The sequence below is a fragment of the Miscanthus floridulus genome, chromosome 5, assembly GCF_019320115.1.
Source record: "Miscanthus floridulus cultivar M001 chromosome 5, ASM1932011v1, whole genome shotgun sequence".
NCBI classification, from domain to species: Eukaryota; Viridiplantae; Streptophyta; class Magnoliopsida; order Poales; family Poaceae; genus Miscanthus; species Miscanthus floridulus.
In genome coordinates this window covers 126,442,150-126,465,043 of record NC_089584.1, presented here as the reverse complement: position 1 = coordinate 126,465,043, position 22,894 = coordinate 126,442,150, and the positions used below count along the sequence as shown (strand labels likewise).

The 22,894-nt window shown below is 45.6% G+C and overlaps 1 pseudogene; it reads left to right on the top strand.

The window, feature by feature from the left end:
* Positions 1-2,086: 2,086 nt before the first annotated feature.
* On the top strand, positions 2,087-22,153 carry LOC136450690 (probable phytol kinase 2, chloroplastic; annotated as a pseudogene).
* The last annotated feature ends 741 nt before the right edge of the window (positions 22,154-22,894 follow it).

The following is a 22,894-nucleotide window of genomic DNA, read 5'->3' as shown; positions in this document are numbered from 1 at the left end:
TACAAGTTTTACGCCGTACGAGTTCGACCCCGGAACGTGCTGTTTGTACACACGTTTTTGTTGGTCTCCACCTGTGTGGTGCTGGTAAATTTCTTATGTGTACTGTGTATATTCTATAAGTGAAAGTGAGAACACTCAAACAATGGCAGCCTCTTGTTGCTTGGTGCATTGGCCAATACTGATTCGATATGCAACAACCCCATACATCCTGAAAATGAGGTAATTTTAGGTTTGTTCTAGTCAAACTATCCTAAATTTGGCTCAATTTATAGAACAAAGTATTAATTAGACTAAATTGCACCCACCATACAACAACTTGTATGGTTGTGCCATTTTTGTCCAACAAGTTGCAAAACATGTAAATGGATGCACGGACTTGTTGAATGTGCACGTCTACGGTCACATGTACGCCACAATGAAGGACCGAGCAGGCGACCAGAGAGGGGTGAATAGAAGTCGAATCAAAATTTTTCCAAGAGAAGCCGTCCTGTGTCCCAGGTTTGAGACATAACCACCCACGGTCGGTTCTCCGCCCCTCGGCCCCTTGATCCAAACCTCCACACCCGTTCTTCACCGCTCACAGTCCATCAACATAAACTCGCACACCTTCCCCATTGCCATCGATCTTAGTGCTCCACACCTGCACACCACGAGACAAGAGACATGTTGCACAACACCAACTCACGCAATGGTTAGTCTCCACACTAAACCAAAAACTTGATCATCTCCTAACAATCACTCATCATTCAATGCACACATGGGGACATCTCCACCATGTGTTCGAACACAAAACCTAGTTTGCCACCGCGGCATTTCAAGCTTGACATTTTAGCTTGCCCATCCTTTAGGTTCCCAACCTTTAAAGCCCCTTTGAACCAAAGGATTTACAAAACATAGGAATAGGAAAAAATATGGGAATGAAATGTCCTACCACTTCAAATCCTACAGTGTTTCATTTGTCTTTAGAAGCAATGTAGAAAAAAGCACAGGAAACAAAACAGTGAGTTTGGAGCTCATGTTTAGTTTCCTCCAAAATTCCATCGCAATGATTCAATCCATAGGATTTTTTTTAAAAAAATGTTAGGAAACATTCCTCTGTTCCAAAGGATCTTCTAGGAATTTTTACTATAAGATTTAGATTCCTTCAAAATTTCTATACTTTTACTCCATTCCAAGGTTTCTTCTCTCCTCGGGAAGGATGTAAAATTACGTTGCGTATAAATATAAATCCAACCCGTTTTCTATATCGAATGTGTTTGGTTGGAAGGACGATGTGGGACGGGATGGGATGGACCTGAGATCAGCGATGTTTGGTTGGGAGGCGGAGTGGAGCGAGGACGTCCCCGACGTGAATATTCGCGTGAGATGCGGGGCGACCCCGTCCCCCAAAATTTCACAGACGGGGTCCGTCCCCGGTGGGACGAGCGGCTCGTGGAGGTGCTGAATGCGGACGGGGTCGCGGAGAGGAGAGAGGAGCCATGCCGGATGCGGAGGAGAAGAGGAGTGTGTGTGTGTGGGGGGGGGGGCTTCGGCCGGCGAGCGCGTAGCCGAGATCCGACCCGCTGCCGCCGCGGGTGACCTTCGGCTGCTGGCGTGCGGGTGAGGGCGCGAGCGAGCAGCGGCCCCGCCGCCGCCGTGCGGGTGAGGGCCAGCTCCGCCTCGGCGACGCCGCGCTGCGAGCCTAGGACTCCGAGGAAGACGATGCGTGCGTGTGTAGGAAAAAGGAAGGGAAAGGAGGAAGGAAAAAATAATAAGACGTTGACGGATGGGTCCCACATGTTGTGTGTACGAAGAAGAAAGGATAAGGAAGAAGAAAAAAGAAAAAAAAGAAAAGGGAAAAGAAAAAAAATCTGATGGATGTGGGCCCTATGTGTCAATGGCTCATCCCACTTTTAAAGTCCCCGAACCAAACAGAAAACGGGTTGGTCGCGTTCTTTCTCAACAAAACAGAAAATGAACTCGTCTCAGTCCCACAAACCAGAGACAGGACCATCCCACCCCATCTTATCTCCCAACTACGCTACCTAAATCTAAAAGTATATGTTAGAGTTGGAGTGGGAGTTGAGTACTGTACATATCAGGCCTTCTCTCCATTTTTTCCATCAAAGACAAGATTCGGAGATCGCCCATCTTTTGGTTCTCTGGAGTTGAGCGCCGTCCGCATCTGCAAGACTGCAACTCCACGGACCAGGGTCGTCGCCATCGCCACTCGTCAGAACGAGACCACGAGCACGAGGGCGGGATGCTCAGTCTCGGGCCTCTCGGCGCCCACACCTCGCCGCTGTCCTGCTCCACATACCACGGCCCCCTACTCCAATCCAGACGCCTCTCTCCCTCACCCACTGCCCCCGCCAGCGCCGCGGCCGCGTCCTGCGCGCCTCGCTCGCTCTGCTTCCTCCGCCGCAGGAGCAGCCGTTTCGCAGCGGAGCGGGCCCGGAGGCCTACCATGGCCGCTGCAATCTCGCTGGAGGCCGGCGGGGGCCTGGCCCACGACCTAGGGTCCGCAGCCGTCACAGCTAGTGTCGCCCTCGCGCTCCTCAAATTCTTCGAGGAGCTCGCGAAGCGCGGCGTCTTCGAGCAGGTTAGCGGTTACGCCCTTCGTGTATTGTGTGACGTGTCGCCCCTTCCTTTTGCGCTTATCTTCGCCGATTTAGCGCGACTACGAGACTACTAGTAGTAGCGTCAGAATTTCCTAGTGTATTAGCACTAAGGAAGCCACTGCTGCATTACACTGATAAACGAATTGTAACAGAAACGAGTTGGGAATAGTTTCTATCATGTGAAGTATGCTCGTCTGTAGTACAATTTGCATGTTGAAACTACGCAATGATGTGGTCGCTCGTTGTTGTTGAACCCACTTGCGGTAGCTGAGAGTATCACATCATCACTACTCACTAGCAGTCCAACGAAGTGCTATCGGTTTTAGCGTCAGAATCTTCTAACTAATTCTAGGAGTAAGAAGCCACTGTTGCATTGGTTGATGTATGAATTGTGGCAGAATGAGTTGAGAGTCGGTACTATCCTGTGAACTGTGCTTGTCAAAAGTGTTTCGATGACTTTGGATGAAGTGAGTCAAAAGTGATCCTTGCTCCTTCCGAAATTTAGCAATCACTGCAATGGGGTATTATCGCAGATTTGCATTATACTCCTGTGTTTCGATGGCTTTGGATGAAGTGAGTACTAGTGATGAAGTGACACAGGAGAGGAGCTACACGGTGCCAAATGCTAAGTATTAGCTGTGCCTTTCAGAAGTGTTGTTTGCATTATTACTGTGAGATAGGATATTTTAGGTGGAATTAGTGATGATTGATGAACTAGTAGCCAAATCCCACATAAATATCTTAGATTGCTTAGTGCCAAATGATGAGTTTAGGTCTATGTGTTTTCAGTTTGAACAATACTGAGAAATGAATTCTAAATGTGTGAGAGTTCAGCATCTGTTATTCAATACATTTAGAAAAAGTAAAAAGTGCATTCTAGCAAAAAAATTGTGAACAATACATTTGTCGGAGTAACTCAATTTATGAGCAATTCCAGGCTGAAGTCAAAGGGGTGCCTGTATTTTAAAATGCACTTTATTTTTTGTGCAGAAACTCAGCAGGAAACTTGTTCATATAAGCGTTGGGCTGGTGTTCTTGCTTTTTTGGCCTCTTTTTAGGTAATAAGATTCTGAAACGCCCCAGTCATTGTATATCATCATTTTGGTGTCAGATATTGACATTTATTGCAGCTCTGGATGGTATGCTCCTTTCCTTGCTGCGCTAGCACCAGGGGTTAACATTATAAGGATGCTTCTACTGGGGCTGGGACTTATGAATATGGTTAAATCAATGAGCCGCTCTAGAGATTACAGGTTCACTTGCATATACCAATATTTGATCATTTGATACTGCTTATGCTCATATTTCCTGTTCTTACTTTGATGCTTCAGGTCATGGCACTCTGGTAACTGAATTTTCTTTTGAACACAGGGAACTTCTCAAGGGCCCACTGTATTATGCTACTACTGTAACTTTTGCCACGTGGGAGAACCTCACCTGTTGCTATAGCACTTATATGCAACTTATGTGCTGGGGATGGTATGTTCATTTATCTGCATTTCACTTTTTGATCCTAGAATAAACCCAGCATAATGTTTTAGTTCCTTGACATAGTTACTGGAAACTGTATGTGATGTGGAATTTTAGAGGCCCAACTTTTCGGTGAGATGAGATGCCTTCCAATTGTGAGGGTGACTCACACGTTCCAGGCTACTGACCAAGAGGTTCCAATAGCCTAGCAACCGCTGAACCAACCCTTGAGATGTTATCAGCCTAGCCAAAACCAAGCTGACCTAACCACTAGGGTCTGTTCCTGCAAGAAATGGAAGAAAACCAGCAAGAACAAGGTGCAAGCAATCTGAAATTGCATGTATGTAGTGAAATATTAAGATGGAGCTTTGAGTAGAGGTTGGTCTGTTGGTCTAACCGACATAAGAGACAACACAAGCAGTAGTTTCCAAAGGAACTGAACTAAAACAAAACCCAACTCTTACGTATGGAGGTACCCCTCCTTTTATAGCCAAAATGACTGCTGCTACAACGCATGCTACTACAATGTACTGGCAACAGCTAACTCTATTACTACTGTTAATATGGAGGTTGTTCCATGAATATGGACAGCTAACAAGTAACAAACAAATAGTTTAGCCTACTATACTCTAGCTGGCTGCAAGTGATGACTGCCTGTGGACAACCACAAATACAGCACAAAATATCAGCTCAAATATCTTTATCTTCAACACCAAGGTTCCTTACTAGGAGCACATTTCGATCTCTTGTGTAAAATTTGTGAATTGCTGGCCTAGCTTCAGGTGGTGGAATGGATGGTACTATAGCTGTAGGAATGGATGGTACTATAGCTTCAGGTGGTGGAATGGATGGTATTATAGCTTCAGGTGGTTGTATCTGTAGAAGTGATGTCCTCATCATCCTCCCCTTCTTAGAATGGAGTCGTCCTCGACTCAAGTTCATCTTCATTTCCCATGCCTGGCTTTAAATCTGAAACATTAAAGGTGGGACTAGCTCTAAAATCTGTAGGCAGATCTAGTTTATAAGCATTATCATTTATCCTCTCTAGTATACGAAAAGGACCATCAGTTCTAGGCATTAACTTTGATTTTCTTAAGTTTGGGAACCTATCCTTTCGCAAATGTAGCCAAACTAGATCTTCAGGTTCAAATGTGATTTCCTTTCTACCTTGACTACCTGTAATTTTATACTTTTCATTCATGTTTTCTATGTTTGCTTTAGTAATTTCATGCATTTTCAAGATCAAATCAGCACGTTCTTTAGCATCAAAGTTTACCTTCTCTGAAGACGGTAGAGGCAATAAATCAATTGGTGCACGAGGCATAAAACCATAAACAACTTGAATGTACTGAACGATTATAAGCAAATTCTACATGAGGCAAACATTGCTCCCATATTTTCAAATTCTTCTTTAGAATAGCTCTAAGCATGGTTGATAGAGTACGATTGACAACTTTAGTTTGACCATCTGTTTAGGGATGACATGTAGTAGAAAATAGTAATTTTATCCCCAATTTAGCCCAAAGTGTCCTCTAGAAATGACTCAAATTTTGTATCATGACCAGAGACTATTGTATCAGGGACTCCATGTAAGCTAATTATATTCCTAAAGAATAAATCAGCAATATGTGTAGCATCATCACTTTTATGACAAGGTATAAAGTGTGCCATTTTAGAGAACCTATCCATGACAACAAAAATGTTATCCCTCTCCTTTGTCCTAGGCAGTCCTAGAATAAAATCCATCGAGATATCCTCCCAAAGAGCACTAGGAATAGGTAGAGGCATGTATAAACCATGTGGGTTAAGATGTGACTTAACTTTTTGACAAGTGGTGCAGCGTGCCACGTAGCGCTCGACATCACGTCTCATCTTTGGCCAATAGAAATGGCCGCTTAGCACATCTTCTGTCTTATTCACACCAAAATGTCCCATTAGTCTACCTCCTTGGGCCTCCTGTAACAGCAAAAGACAGAGAGAGCTAGCTAGAATGCATAGCTTGTTCGCACGAAATAAAAGTCCATCACTCACAATGTATTTATTCTAGCCCTTTCCTTCCTTGCAATGCAACATTATTTCTTTAAAATCAGCATCATGCTCATATAGCTCTTTGATAGTTTCCAAACCAAATATTTTAGGACTAAGTCCACTTTTGGCCCCTCAACTATTGTGTTGGTCTAATTTTAACCATCAACTATAAAACCGTCTAGTACCGGTACCCTAACTGTCAAAACCGTTCACTTTTATCATCTGGGTGGGGGCAATGCTATTTTGACCGATGTTGAGCGGTTTTGACCACGTCTCCCTCTCCACGCTGCACAGCCTGACAAACCGATATTGGGGCCTATGTTCTTCCCTGCCAGTTGCTCGAAACCGAGAAGTGCCTGACTAAATGTTGTAGTTCTAAGTGCAAGCTTGGGGCTAATAACTTGAATGGGCCAGAGTGCCACAGTGAAATCTAAGAAACACGCACGCCAAAAATTGTGCATCACTTTGTTTCGGCCAGTGTCCGCGGTCACCACGTCCGGTCGTCGAGGGCCGAGCGCCTGCTCGCCCTGCACCGTGCTGCCTCGCCGCGCTGTCATAGCAGTTCGCCTGGCCGACCCGCTATCGCGTCCATGCCGTGGCTGAGCCGCTCTAGCCTCGCCCTGCCGTCGCCGCTTCTCCGGTCGCTGCCCTGGCTGGTCCTGCTGACCTGCTGCGCTCGCGCTTCCCCTACCGGTCATGAGGGGGGATAGGATAGGACATGGGAGTAGTCAGAGGTAGCATTACCCCGGAAAGCGACTGTTATGTGGCTGCTCGGATTGAGAGGGAGAGAGCTGAGGGAGAGGCAGAGGCCGGAGCTACAGTTTTCGCGGGGGTACTGTTCACGCGAGGAAGGGAGGGCAGGGACGGCTGGCTCCCAGGGGAAGCCAGCAACTTAATTGTTGCTTCTTGCTTGACTATAACTGATACAGGGTTCTCTCTTTTATAGAGATGACTGACTTGACCCCTAAGGAAATATCCTAACCAAATCAATCTAATTTATCTCTAACAAACCAAATATCTCTTTCCTAACAAACCAAACAATCTAATCTAATCTGTTCACGCGCTACAGTACCGTGTCGCTATAGTAGCGCATGGGCCCCTAGGCCGGCTCCACTTGCCATAACACTACTCCACCCCTCGAAGATAGCTCATCCTCGAGCTGTGGCGATTACTGGAGCGGAAGACCTTGCGGTCCAGAGAAGATTGCCATGGCAGACCTGCTTCCTCCTCGAGGTGCCAAACTTGGCTGCTCCATCTGATCTGCGTGGAATCGAATCCGCCCGGATCGAATCCATGGAGCGCGTGCACGCGGAGTCGATGGTGCCCTCCACGAGCAGCCACCCCCGCTATGGGTGCGGCAGAGCGGGGTTGTGCTGGAGGCGTACGCCAAGCGACCAATGGAGCTTTGAAGGCCTGTTGCTGAGCCGGCGGAGAATAAGCGCATGCAAACAGCCATGGCCCTGCTCGAGGGACCGATGCTGCGGCTCGTAGAGGCAGCGACACAGGCACCATGTCCGCCAATGTCGGTGCATGGATGATCGCCTGCATTGGTGACACTAGTGCTGGCGGAGTTGTTGGCGAAGCTGGTGATGAGACTGCCGGAGTTATGGCAGCCGGGCCTTCATTGGTGATGTGGCAAACTCCAACAGGGCCTGTGCGGCGGCCAAGGGCGCCGCGCCCGTGCTGTCCAGCGAGGGCGACGCAGTGGAGAGCGTCGGCATCAGGCTGCCGCCGTGGAACAAGGGCATCGGAGGACTGTCGCTGTAGTCAGGAAGACCGACGGGGGCTGTGCTTGGCAAAGCGCCGGTGGTGGCGTCCGGTTCTCCACCTGGCCGCGTCCGGTTCTCCACCTAGCCGCGTCCGGTTCTCCACCTGGCTGAGCCGAGTAGCCAGATCGGCCAGCTGGCGCTGGAGGTCGTAGGCAGCGATCATGAGATTGTGGATCGCAGCCACCGGGATTGTCGTGGCGGGGAACATGTCCGGCGCAGATCGCGCAGGTGCGCCAGGCGGCGTGGAGATGGGCACGGCGGCGATGGTGGTTAACGCGGCGGTGGAAACGGAAGTAGGCTCGAGTCCTGGCATCTCTGATACCAGATGTTATGTGGCTGCTCGGATTGAGAGGGAGAGAGCTGAGGGAGAGGCAGAGGCCGGAGCTACAGTACCCGCAGGGGTACTGTTCACGCGAGGAAGAGAGGGCAGGGACGGCTGGCTCCCAGGGGAAGCCAGCAACTTAATTGTTGCTTCTTGCTTGACTATAACTGATATAGGGTTCTCTCTTTTATAGAGATGACTGACTTGACCCCTAAGGAAATATCCTAACCAAATTAATCTAATTTATCTCTAACAAACCAAATATCTCTTTTCTAACAAACCAAACAATCTAATCTAATCGGTTCACGCGCTACAGTACCACATCGCTACAGTACCGTGTCGCTACAGTAGCGCGTGGGCCCCTAGGCCGGCTCCACTTGCCATAACAGCGATGCTGGCCGTGGTGACTCCACCATGCACGTGGCTCGTCGACCGTCGCCTCCGCCTAGCTCGCCCACCGACAACAGCCAGCCCTATGCTGAATCAACGAAGATCGTCGTGGATCGATAGGTTCGCCTGTTCGATTGGAATTGTCGAGCTGGATCGAAATTTTGCAAGCAGTTCATTGATTGCTAGCTATTGTCTCTCTTATGCTATTTTCATTCAAAGCTTATTCGCAGCAGCAGCCTAAGCATTGCACGAAACCACAGTGGGTTGCGGCCTAGGATGTAGTCCGCCTACGAGTGTGCCAGCGCCAGCAGGTCGGACGGCACGGCGTGGGCGCCCGCGGGGAAGCGGAGGAGGCCCTGGCCGCGGCCACCGGCGGAGGAGGTGTCAGCGTCGGAGAGGTAGTGGGAGTAGACGGTGAGGAGGAAGGCGGCGCTGGAGCCGTACTGGAGGTTGTTCCACTGCCGCATGTACAACATCTCGCTAGGGCTCCGCTCCACGTTGTCACTGCCGTTGCCACCGTCCGGCCTAGGCACGAGCACAGGTAGTGCTCCGCCTTCGCCTTGTACTGCTCCAACACCGCGCCGTGCTTCAGGGCTCCCGGATCGCCCTCCAGCAGTAGCTGTTTGTTAGATGATGATGCAGCAAAGCAAAGGTGTCAATCAAACACAGTTAGAACTTAGACAAGGGGCAGCGCTGGTGCAGCAGGTCAGCAGGACCGGCCAGGGCAGCGACCAGAGAAGCGGCGACGGTAGGGCGAGGCTAGAGTGGCTCAGCCACGGCACGGGCACTACAGCGGGCCGGCCAGGTGAACTGCTATGACAGTGCGGCGAGGTAGCACGGTGCAGGGTGAGCAGGCGCTTGGCCCTCAATGATCGGACGCGGTGACCGCGATCACCGACCGAAATAGAGTGCTGCATGATTTTTGGCGTGCGTGTTTCTTAGATTTCACTGTGGCACTGGCCCGTTCAAGTTACTAGGCCCAAGCTTGCACTTAGAACTACAACCTTTATTCAGGCACTTCCCGGTTTCGAGCAACTGGTAGGGAAGAACAGAGGCCCCAACATCGGTTTGTTAGGCTGTGCAGCGTGGAGAGGGAGGCGTGGTCAAAACCGCTCAATGTCGGTCAAAACAACCTTGCCCCCGCCTTGGTGCTAAAAGTGAACGGTTTTGACAGTTGGGGTACCGATACACAATAGTTGACGGTTTTGTAGTTGATGGTTAAAATTAGACCAACACAATAGTTGAGGCACAAAAAATGGACTTAATCCAATATTTTATAATCAAGTTGAGATAACATGGTATAACATCTAGACAATGCATCAGCAATGATATTTTTCTTTCCTTTTTTTGTGTTTTATGATGTAAGGAAAAGATTCAATAAATTCCATCCATTTTGCATGTCTACGATTTAGTTTGTTTTGGCTTCTAATATGTTTGAGAGACTCGTGATCGGAATGAATCACAAATTCCTTCGGCCACAAATAATGTTGCCAGGTCTCTAGGGTGCGAACCAAGGCATATAATTCTTTATCATAAGTAGAATAATTCAGATTAGGTCCACTTAATTTCTCACTGAAATAGGCAACAGGCTTACCATCTTAATTAATACACCTCCAATGCCTATCCCACTAGCATCACATTCGAATTCAAAAGGTTTACCAAAATCAGGAAGTTGGAGTAGTGGAGCATTGGTGAGTTTCTCTTTGAGGAGATTGAATGCATTCTCTTGTGCTGCCCCCCAATGGAAGGGAGCTCCTTTCTTTGTCAACTCATTCAATGGTGCGGCGATGGTACTGAATTTTGGATAAAACGTCTATAAAATCCGGCAAGTCCAAGAAAGCTCCGTACTTGTGTGACTGTGTTTGGAGTTGGCCAACTCTTGATGGCATCAATCTCTTGATGGCATCAATCTTGGCTGCATCAACTTCAATTCCCTGCAGGGTCATAACATAGCCAAGAAACGATATTCGATCTGTGCAAAATGTACACTTTTTGATGTTACCAAACAAACGTGCATATCTTGAAGCATTACAAATAGCATGTAAATGCTCAAGATGTTCAGAAAGTGACTTACTATAAATCAAGATATCATCAAAGTATACTACCACAAATTTTCCAATGAAAGCACGTAGAACTTCGTTCATCAATCGCATAAATGTACTAGGTGCATTAGTTAAACCAAAATGCATGACTAACCACTCATATAAGCCAAATTTAGTTTTAAAAGTTGTTTTCATTCATCTCCTAGTTTCATTCTGATTTGGTGATAACCACTACGCAAGTCAACTTTGGAGAACATTTTAGAACCACTTAATTCATTAAGCATATCATGGAACCTAGAAATAGGGTAACGATATCTAATGGTGATATTATTAATAGCCCTACAATCAACACACATACGCCATGATCCATCTTTTTTTAGAACCAAAATAACCGGAACAGCACAAGGACTAAGGCTTTCATGTATATACCCTTTGTCAAGCAAGTCCTGCACTTGACGTGCAATCTCCTTCGTCTCCTCAGGAGTGGTCCTATATGGTGCACGATTGGGTAGGGAAGCACCTAGTATTAGATCAATTTGATGTTCAATTCCTCAGATTGGTGGCAGCTCAGGTGGTATTTTCTTTGAAAACACTTCTCCATACTCCTGCAAAAGATCAGCAACAGCAGGAGGCATAGTTAGAGGTATATCCTCATTTGAAAATAATGCTTCTTCGAACATTATAGCTAAGCAAGCAGAATTACTTGCTGTCATCTTAATAATTTTAGATTTTGTAGCTAGTAAAACAGGACTTTTCAACATAATTCCATCTTTCTTAGCATTAGGTTCTTTCTTATTATTTGAAGCAAGTTCCTTAGCTATAACTTGATTTTCATTTTTGCTAGTTTCCTTGTTCTCTCTATTAGCTCTTTCTATTTCATCTTTTAGAATAGCTTCAGGAGACATATGCAGCAAAGTAATTTTCTTCCCTTTAAACATGAGCGTGTACTGATTGGTTCTACCATGATGCAAGGTATCTCTATCATGTTGCCATGGTCTTCCTAATAACAAAGAGCTTGCTTGCATTGGAACCACATCACAATCAACATAATCATGATATGAACCAAGTGAAAATTGTATCCCCACAATACGAGTTACCTTCAGTTTACCACAACTGTTGAACCATTGAATAAAGTAGGGCCTAGGATGTTGTTTTGTGGTTAAGCCAAGCTTCTCAACCATGTCCATGCTTGCTAAGTTGTTACAGCTTCCGCCATCAATGATCACCCGACATGATTGGTTGTTGATGACAAATTTAGTTTAGAATAGATTGTGGCGTTGACTCTGTTTAGCTTGTTCCATTTGCACGCTAAGCACACGCTGTAAAATGAGACTCAAATACTTATCTGCTGATTTAGTACCATACTGCTCTTCCTCTTCCTCATTATCATAATGATTACCTACAAGGTCAGTTGCAAGCATAGTATATTCTTCCTCAATATCACTAGCTGACGTGTACTCACCATTGTTATTGATTAGAAGAGCTTGCTTGCTAGGATAGTCCCGCATCATGTGTCCATAGCCCTTACAGTGATAGCATTGTGTATCTCGTGATCTTCCTGATGAATTAACTAAAGAGGAACTTGGGGCAGGGGCTAGTGCTAGGCTCTTGTTTGCCTTAGGTGCACGTGTAGGTGTAGTAGAGGAAGTAGGCTGCACACGGTTGTTGGAGAAGCTTGGTGCAGGTGTGCGGCTGGAGGAAGTTGCGGACGTCTTTGCTTGCCTTCGATTTGGCCAACCTGGAGAAATAACCCCAGAAGGGCCCCTTGTCCTTTGTCGGTCCTACACTTCTCTTTCAGCTTTATAAGCAAGGTGAAATAAACGAGTGATAGAATTATATTCTTTATAATCAAGTATGGTCTAAATTTCCTTGTTAAGCCCCCCTCCCCAAAAAATCTAGCCATCTTAGCTTCCGGTGTTTCTTCTAACCCATAACGTAGCATACCAATCTGCAATTCCTAATAATATTCTTCTACAATGTTTTTACCTTGTTTCAAGCATTGCAATTTATTTAATAAATCACGAGAATAATATGAAGGTACAAAACGGGCTCTCATAACTCTCTTCATACCCTCCTAGGTAATAGGAACATCCCTATTTGTACGGCAGCATTCTTGCCACCAAATAGATGCAAAATCAGTAAACTCACTAGTGGCAGCTCTAATTCTTTTATTATTAGGGATATTATAACACTCAAATTTCTGTTCTATGGCCATTTCCCAAGTGAGATATGCATCAGGATCATATTTACCAGCAAAAGGCGGTATTGAAAATTTTATTTTCAGTAGAGGATCATCATGGTCTCGTACCTCTCGGCGGCGGTGGTGGCGTCGATGCGCATGGTCGCTATTTGTATTAACCACATTATCTAGTTCAGTATCTGTAGCATAGTCATCAATAGCAGCAGTAGCACGAGATGTTGTGGCAGAAGATAATTGTGCTTGTTCAAGTTGCACTATGCGAGAGTGGAGGACTGTGATGATTGTGTTGGTGCTATTCAAAGCCTCTCTGGTCTCGTTTACCACTTTTATGATGTTTTCAGTATGTTTATTTAGCAAGCGTGCCAAGTAATCCCTGGTTGCTTGTGTCTTTGGTGTGAGGGGTTTGGCTTCCTCACCTTGTTCACCTACCATTGTTAGCAGCAAACAACAAACAATACCACAAGATTATATGTGCCTACCAACGACTAGGATATGAAAAGTAGAAATTCAAAGGCACTCACACTCAAACTCTTACCAAGTACTTACAGGTTCTTACTAAAATCAGCAGGTGGTACAACTGGAAGCTGGGTCAGCCTCCAACGATCCTTAGGGTTGAGTTCAGCCAATGCAAGCTTATTGTAACACCCTCGGTGTTACGCTCTAAACAAATTACTAAACCATATCATGAGCGTCATGTTTACGTGATAATGCATGTGATGGAATGAATAGATAAAGTATTACAACCTAAAATGATCAATAAAAAAATGTTAAATGAGAAGCTATTACACAACTCATGTATATCAAGTAGGGTTTAAAACCAATTTTTATCGAACAAAAATACTATAGAACATATATGTGGCACTTAAATAGAATTTGGAATATGAACTTTGTAGATGACAATGGAATATTTGTTATGAAAAAATAACATTACTAGCCAACATTTCTAATAGCCTACAAATGGAACTTGAAATCAAATTCAGCTCAAGGACTTAGAAGAATTTAAGTATATATAAGCAGCAAGATAGTGCAATGTTTGGCGATTTATTTTGTGAAATCGAGTTAGGAGGTGGTGTCGTGTTTTAGCTCGGGTTGGTAGCCTCATATGCTTTCTTGAGCATGGTGAAGATGGTTTAGGTTCAGAAGCAACCGTTTAGTTGTTATAGGTGCTTTAAAATGCATGCACGACATGTTCTTGGCCTAACTCGCTGGGTGGATGCGGTAACCTAGCTCGGGCGCTCGGCGTCGCCGCGCTAGTCGCGCATGGCCAGCCATGGCTGCCTCTGGCATGGCTATGGCTCGGCTGTCGCTGGCCCGCTGCGCGGAGCTGCTGCTGCCGCCTGCCTCGCCCCGCGTCGTGACGAAGCCATTGCCGGCGCCGTCACCTCGTCGTCGTGTCCACGCACAGCTACCCTGCCTCGCGTTGCCGCTACCGATGCCACCACGACGCCATGTTGCGCTGCTGCCGCTCGCTCTACCACCGCGAGCACGTGGACTATCCTGTCGCACCGTCGACCCACCCTGTGCCACGACACAGCCATTGCAGGTGTTGTTGCCTCACCGTCACATCCGTGCCTTCCTCTACACCCCCTATCCTGTTGCTGGCCTGGTTTGGTGCTCGCCGCAGCCGCGCGCACGTGGTAGAGCTCGTCGTCGCCTTGCCATTTATGGCACTACGATTGCGCGGGCCATGCCGGTCGTGGACGCGCGCGCTTGTCCTCAGCGCCTGTGCGTGGGCCTCCATGATCACGCCGATCGCATCCCGCCAAGGCGAGGCCGAGCCGAGCCCACCTGTCGCGCCCCGTCTCTCTCTTTCTCCCTTTGCTGCCGTCGTCGAGCCGCGCCATTAAATTCGTCAGGGAGATCACCTCGAGTCGATTTGTCGTGTTGCTGGCTCCGTCATCAAGCTACCTAGCTACCCGTCCCCACCCCGCCTTGAATGGCGCTCGGTCGAGCTTCAATTTTGGTGCTTTTCCTCGCTACCGTGCCGATAAGGCCGAGTTCGCCCATCACCGAAGGCAGCTTCCATCTGACCACCTTGGGCCAAATTGGCTGCACCGCTAGACTCGCCTCGAACCCCTCCTCGCCATGCGCACTTGAGTCATACCCCTACCGCTATCCCAACGCTGTTGACGCAGTCGTGTCCGCCGTGGCTTATCGCCGAGCTTGCCGCGCGTACGTGGCCAGCCTTGCTCGGGGCGTCTTCGGCCGAACCATCGCCTCGACCAAGTCCTTGGTGAGTCGCTGATGCTCACCCACTACCTCTACTGCTCCCTTAGCGCCGTGGCTCACCGGAACGTTGTTGTCGCCACCGCAGGTTGCCCGCCGACATGGAGAAGTCACCCTACTTCGTCTCTGGTCTCTGAATCGCTGCCCATTGTTGCGCGTTGGCTCGTAGGTGAGCATCGGTCCTCTAGATGGGTCGAGGGAGTCCCTAGTTGGCCGGCGTAGCGGCCCAGTGCCGGTCAATGTCGCGTCGGAGAGCGCAGAGGCGTCAGGGACCTCCCCGATGCGAAGACGGGTTAATACGAGGGCCTTCTTGCATAAACGATGTCTGTAGAAATAGTGCGCATAGTTGTCGTGTTAATAGAGGATAACGCGGGGTGTTTCTACAAAAGCGCCAGCGCGCGGGGGCTTCTTCGTCGTGGGTCGGTCTCGTGTGGGCCGCAGAAGCGGGCCACTGCAGGCGCGCGCGCCGCGTCGCGTGGGCCACGTGGGAGATTGGTTTTTCTTTTTCTAGTAATACGTGAAAGGTTTTCTAATTTAATTTCTAAACTAATCTTTGGTAATTAGTATAAAATCATGTAGGTGTCCAAAAATTGTGAAACAAATTTTGTTAAGTTTCTAAAATTGTGATCTATCTGTTAGTTTATTTAGTTCATATATATATACATGTTGATACCAGGAGCTATTAAATCATTTGAAAGTGCTTCGTATTATTAAAATGAATCATTATAGGATTTTTCATGGTAAATTGGTGATAGCTTTAGTCCTAAAATTTTTATGATAGCTTCATTGTATTATTATGTGCCCACTGTAATTTTTGTAGCTTTAGAATAGACTAAGCATTAGGGTAGTTAAATGCTCTTTGTTTTAATATACATTAAATCATCAATAGAAATAAAGATATATCCTTCATTTGTAAAGCTAGGTGTTTGTTAGTTGAACACAACACTTTGCTTGGTAAAGATGATAGTTAGCTTAGTACCTTAGTCATTAGAGCTAGCTTAGTAGCTTAATATGCATATTCTTAGTTTAAGAGTTGTTGTTGCCTAAATGCTAAGTGTTGCATCATCATCGCATGCATATAGAGAACGAGTTGGCGGAGATCGTGACCACCGGTGATCACGAGTTCGAGGAAATCGTCGAGGAGTACAAGGAGGAGATTCTCGTGCAGGAGGAGGTCCCGGAGCCGCCACTGACTGACTTAGCTGACACCGCGCCTACCCAAGGCAAGTCCCGGTGCATAACCTCTATTTTATAATTCACCATATATTTATGTGTTGTGCATTTACGTTACAAGAATTTTATTGAAACCACATGCATAGATATACCTGTCCTAAGAGTCTTACTAGTGCAGGTTCGAGTAGATGCTATGCTTAAGTCATCGGTAGCGTGAGTAACCCGTCGTTGCTCACAATAGGGGATTATTATTACTCATAATAAAATGATGAAAGGAAGAATGGAGACAAGGTAGGGATATTGTATGTGTATTGGTGGGTGTAATAGGTTGTGTCCCGCGGCTAACGGGGCATAGCTTGGTTACACTATTTTCCCTATTCGTGTCGATTAAGGACCGTCCGTTGCTGTGGATGGTAGTCAGGTCACAGACTTATTATCCTGAGCACATACTTGCTTATGGGAGCGGCAAGGCTCGTTACGCTCTTGTCGTGGGTTTCGGCTCTTTCCGGACCGACTGATTGGAGGCAAGGAAAGGTGGAGGTCTAAGCACCATATTGAGACCGGGTCTCAAGTGTGGGCGCTTGGAGTCCAAGTTTGGACGGGGACCTAGACCCCATGACAGGAGTGGAATGGGTTGGTCTTGTTTGTGCCTGGGGTACAAACGGGGCGTGTGTTTTGGGATACCCAGCTGGGATACATTAGTTCGCGAATCGCCGTTTTCGTGAGATGGTACGACTTGGCTATGGTCTAGCATCGTAGTAAGAACTAGAAGATGAAAGATGGTGAAATAGTTCTGATTGCTTAAACCTTGCTTGAAAGTAGAACAGAATGGTTAGCTAATGAAGTAATCGTGACTGCTAATAAAACTTGACTGTAAGGATCAACTATTAGTAATGCTTTCCACAAACAAAAAGAAAATAGCAAACCCATATTGCCTATCATATCCTTAAGAGTCGAAAAAACTATTTCCACTAGTCAGGTAAGTCTTACGAGTACATTATGTACTCAGGGTTTATTTTACCCATGTTACAGGTGCAGCTTGAGGAGTAGCTCTCATGTGGAGGATTCTTCTGGTGGGCACAGACGGATCCTTGTATCGTTTCTGCTAGATGTTTATTTTCATTGCGCTGTTTAATTATCGTACTCTGAACTCTGGTATTGTAATAAATAATTTTCAAGAACTCTTGTTGTATGAAATGGACTAAGTGTTGTAAGCTCGTACTCATTATCAGATCCTGGCGGTAAAACATGGATTGTTTCAAGTTCTCCCTTGGGGTGGGCTCGACAGAACTGTCCGATGTAGCTAACTTTTGGGGGTGCTTAGTGTCTAGTGGAAGACGAGCGCCTCTGAAAGTATGTTATTTCGAGCGGTTTTGCCATAGGTGGTATCAGAGCCAATAATGAGTCTACGAGTTTAAAAACTCTTTTCAAAACCTAAAATTTGACCAACAAAAGCTTTGCGAAAAGTAGGATGCGATAAATTACGTAATTAAGTATAAGCTCTAGTAATATGGTCTATCTAGGATAGTGGCAATGATTTTTTCTATTCAATCTTCTGCAGGTACACTAACTTATGCTACGTAAGATTCGTTTAGCGTACGGGAAGTGAGTGTGCGCTGTGCCAAAAATTATATATGAATGCCGCTATATTCTGGCTTGAGCGAACGAATAGTTCAATTCATGCATCATGAAAAGAGGATCTTGCTTAAACTAAACTTCCCCACACGTATAATTTTTGGATAGTAAATTGATAGGATAATAAATAAAGATAAATGATTTAACTCTTAAGGAAAAGTTCTCGCTTGTAACCATTTATTGGGCCTTATCATCTCTCTAGCCTTTTGCTTCTAAATATAGAGGCCTTGTCCCTAACGGTGGGTTCCTATCTGTTTACAGATGAACCTGAGGTCTGGTCGTGGGAGCACCAGTGCTAGGACAGGCCATGGTCTTGGTGAAGACCAAGGCGAAAACGGTCGTGGCGATGATAACGGCAATGCCAACGGGGAGAGCCACGAGGCCCCACTCCTTGGTCCTCCTTCGCCACTACCACCGTCTCCGATGACCCATGCCAAGATGATGGTTGCTCGTCGCGAGTCGGCCCGTGCCCTAGAGATGCTGGCACAAGCTATTGGTGGCTTCGCTCGTGGAGGCACCGGTGGTAATGGCGGGAACGGGGGTGGTGCCTTGTTCTTATCAGGACTTTTTGGGGATACACTCGCCCATGTTCACACTGACTGCTGAGCCTCTGGACGCGGAGCATTGACTTCGTATTCTAGAGCATAAGTTTTAGCTGCTCAATGTGACTAATGAGCAGAAGGTGCGCTTTGCCGCACAACAGCTTCTGGGATCTGCTAGTGCTTGGTGGGACACTTTCAACGCCATGCATCTTGTGGACCATCGTGTGACATGGCGAGAGTTAACCACTGCTTTTTGTCAGTACTATATTCCTGCTGGTTTGTTGAACAGGAAGCTATCCGAGTTTGTAGAGCTAAAGCAAGGAAACATGATTGTGATGGAGTATGTGAACAAGTTCAACCATCTTGCACAGTATGTTGGGACTCATGTGGATACTGATGAGAGGAAGATGGACCGTTTCAATCATGGTCTCTCTTGCATCTTGCAAGAGAAGCTGTATACAGGGGGCTATCAGACCTTTGGTGTTTTGATGAATGCCGCCATTGCTATAGAGGGACTTTAGCATGACTCTCAGGCTGAGTGGAAGCGCAAGAGAGTGATCACCAGGTCTTCTAGTCACCCACAGTATCAGAAGGTATAGGTTGTGAGGAGGGTGTCCTATCACTCTCCGGGTGGACAGTCGTCTCACCAGACTCACTAGGCACCTCCCACTCAGTACCATGCACATACTCAGCAGGTGCAGCAACCTCAGGGACAGCAGGTTCTGCCTCATCAGGGACAGGGGAACAAGCGGGGTGCTTGTTTCAAGTGTGGTAAGGAAGGTCACTAACAAGTGTGGCAAGGAAGGTCACTATGCCCAATAGTGCCCTTAGAATCAGCCTCCCTAGTCTTCTCAGCCTTCAGCCAACTCTCGTTTGGCCAAGAGGACTATCATCAGGAAGAAGGTGCCCGTGAGCCGCTTGGGACCTGGACCTCGTGATAGGAGTGGAATGGGTTGGTCTTGTTTGTTCCTGGGGTACAAACGGGGCGTGTGTTTTGGGGTACCCAGCTGGGATACATTGGTTCACGAATCACTATTTCTATGAGACGATACGACTTGGCTATGATCTAGTACTATAGTAAGAACTAGAAGATGAAAGATGGCGAAATGGTTCTGATTGCTTAACCCTTACTTGAAAGTAGAACATGTGCTTACCTAGAATGGTTAGCTAATGAAGTAATCATGACTGCTAATAAAACTTGACTGTAAGGATGAACTATTAGTAATGCTTTCCGCAAACAAAAAGAAAATAGCAAACCCATATTTCCTATCATATCCTTGAGAGTCGAAAAACTATTCCCACTAGTCGGGTAAGTCTTGCGAGTACATTGTGTACTCAGGGTTTATTTTACTCATGTTGCAGGTGCAACTTGAGGAGTAGCTCTTGTGTGGAGGATTCTTTTAGTGGGCACAGATGGATCATTGTATTATTTTCGCTAGATGTTTATTTTCATTCCGTTGTTTATTTATCGCACTCTGAACTCTGGTATTGTAATAAATAATTTCCAAGAACTCTTGTTGTATGAAATGGACTAAGTGTTGTAAGCTCATACTCATTATTGGATCCTAGCGGTAAAACGTGGATTGTTTCGAGTTCTCCCTTGGGGTGGGGTCGACAGAACTGTCCGATGTAGCTAACTTTCAGGGTGCTTAGTGTCTAGTGGAAGACGAGCACCTCTAAAAGTGTGTTATTTCGAGCGGTTCTGCCATTCTTATGTTACCTGAATGGCCAATAGAGAGTGTAGCTAGGTTAGGTTTATTTATGTAGCAAGGATTAGATAAAATCAAATCAGTACGTGCTAAATTGAAAATCTACTCAAAGTCCTAGTCAACATTGCTGGCCCTATAGAAGACTAAAAGCTGGTTAACAATCTTAGAAAACAAGGGATGGAAAAGAGCTGCAAGCCTACAACAAGGCTACCACTTCTAATTTTTTTAGAAGTGCAACTCAATCACAGGCTATAACTAACTTAGTTTTGGCAAGAAAACCAAAAGTAGAACAGCAAAACAAGTGCACACTTGCTGTTATTCAAATGGTCTAGCACTAGAACAATCCAGACAGAATATGACTCCTTTCTTTCTTTCTTTCTTTCCTTCCTTTTTTTTAACTCTAGTGCTATATTTAGTGCAGCCAAGCACTTGCAGCTGGACAGCTATCTCTCAGCTGCTATTCCTTTTTAGCTTTCACACTAAGGTTGCCAAAGACAAATTTACTTTCTCTTCTTTCTTTTTCAAGATAGATCTCAACTAGAAGCTTTAAGCAAGAACTATAACCAGCAACTTAACATATGACAATGTAACCCAGAGATTCAACAAAGCATAAACTAAAAAGAGATTGCAAACTAGGCTCAAACTGGTTTAGATAGGGTGTGCAAACTCTCTCTGTTTTTTTGGATTATAGGTAAAAGAACACTACAACTACTAAAAACTCAGTCTCACCGATTAACCATTGCTCCGATACCAGTTGATGTGGAATTTTAGAGGCCCAACCTTTCGGTGAGATGAGATACCTTCCAATTGTGAGGGTGACTCACATGTTCCAGGCTACTAACCAAGAGGTTCCAATAGCCTAGCAATCGCTAAACCAACCCTTGAGATGTTATCAGTCTAGCCAAAACCAAGCTGACCTGACCACTAGGGTCTGTTCCTGCAAGAAATGGAAGAAAACCAGCAAGAACAAGGTGCAAGCAATCTGAAATTGCAAGTATGTAGTGAAATATTAAGATGGGGCTTTGAGTAGAGGTTGGTTTGTTGGTCTAACCGACACAAGAGACAACATAAGCAGTAGTTTTCAAAGGAACTGAAATGAACTAAAACAAAACCTAACTCTTACATATGGAGGTACCCCTCCTTTTATAGCCAAAATGGTTGCTGCTACCGTGCATGCTACTACAATGTACTGGCAACAGCTAATTCTATTACTACTGTTAATATGGAGGTTGTTCCATGAATCTGGAGAGCTAACAAGTAACAAACAAATAGTTTAGCCTACTATACCCTAGCTAGCTGCAAGTGGTGACTGCATGTGGACAACCATAAATACAGCACAAAATATCAGTTCAAATATCTTTTTCTTCAACACTAAGGTTCCTGATTAGGAGCACATTTCGATCTCTTCTTGTATAAAATTTGTGAATTGCTGGCCTAGCTTCAGGTGCTGGAATGGATGATATTATAGCTATAGGTGGTGTGGTTGTATCTGTAGAAGTGATGTCCTCATGAGTATGTCATTAATTTTCTCCTCTTTCCTTTATCAAAGGAAAAAATCATTCTCTTTCTGCATATTCTAAATAGTTTCATACTACAAACATGAGAGTTAATTGATTGGCCCTGCTATACTGATGTTGATTTATGCATTCCCAGGTATAGCTGATGTTGTTGGGAGACGCCTAGGTAAAGAAAAGCTTCCATACAATCCCAACAAATCATATGCTGGAAGCATAGCAATGGCGGTGGCTGGTTTTCTGGCATCAGTTGGGTAATGTCTAACCTTTACTGAATTCACTGTTGCATCAACTTTTTTTTAATCATTCAGTCTCATTTATTCAGGTATATGCATTACTTCCACACTTTTGGTTTTATTGAGGAAACATGGTACATGGCTTTAGGCTTCCTCATGGTCTCTGTAGCTGCAACACTCGTTGAATCTCACCCCATCAGCACAGAACTGGATGACAATTTGACTGTTCCTTTAACATCATTCCTAGTTGGTAGCCTCATCTTTTGATGTATAGCCTCAAAGGACATATGAGATGTTTCTCCATCATGTTGTAATTATGTAAAACGTTACTAAAATAATACTATAATTGTGAGAATCTGTACCTAGAGTTCACTTTTGTTTATTATCCAGTGTTATGCTCCTTTATATTGCAAATAGAAGTCAGTTTTAGGCATAGTTATTAGGACCAGACCAGACATCGAACCGCTCAAGCCATCGGTTCACGGTTTGATTGGTCCAACTGGTTGAATCGCCGGTTTAATCCGATTCAAATAGAATTAGGAACGCTACTAGAACACAAATGATATTCTGGCGTAGTGGTGGAGAACTCGCTCTCCAACCCTGGAGACCAGTGTTCAATTCCTTTCTCTCCTCTCTCCCCCATTTCACGATGCAAACCCACGCATAGCTCCAGGATGGCCGGTTTTCATCGGCTCAATGTCCACCACTACGCCACAATATCATTTGTGTTCTAGTAGTTTCCTCATTCTATTTGAACCGGATTAAACCGGCAGTTCAACCGGTTGGACCAATCAAACCGTGAACCGAGGGCTTGAGCGGTTCGATGTCCGGTCTGGTCCTAATAACTATGGTTTAGGATATGTGGTGGTCAAGCTTTTCAAATTTGACCATTGTATATAAATAATTATGTAGATTAAGTCTTTTTTTTTAAAACCTGGCAGGAGCTCTGCCTCTCAATTAAGGAAGGTATGTACAGGGATTAAGTCGTAAATTGATTTACATGATTTTTAATACAAACTCTTTTTATTTAGAAAAGTA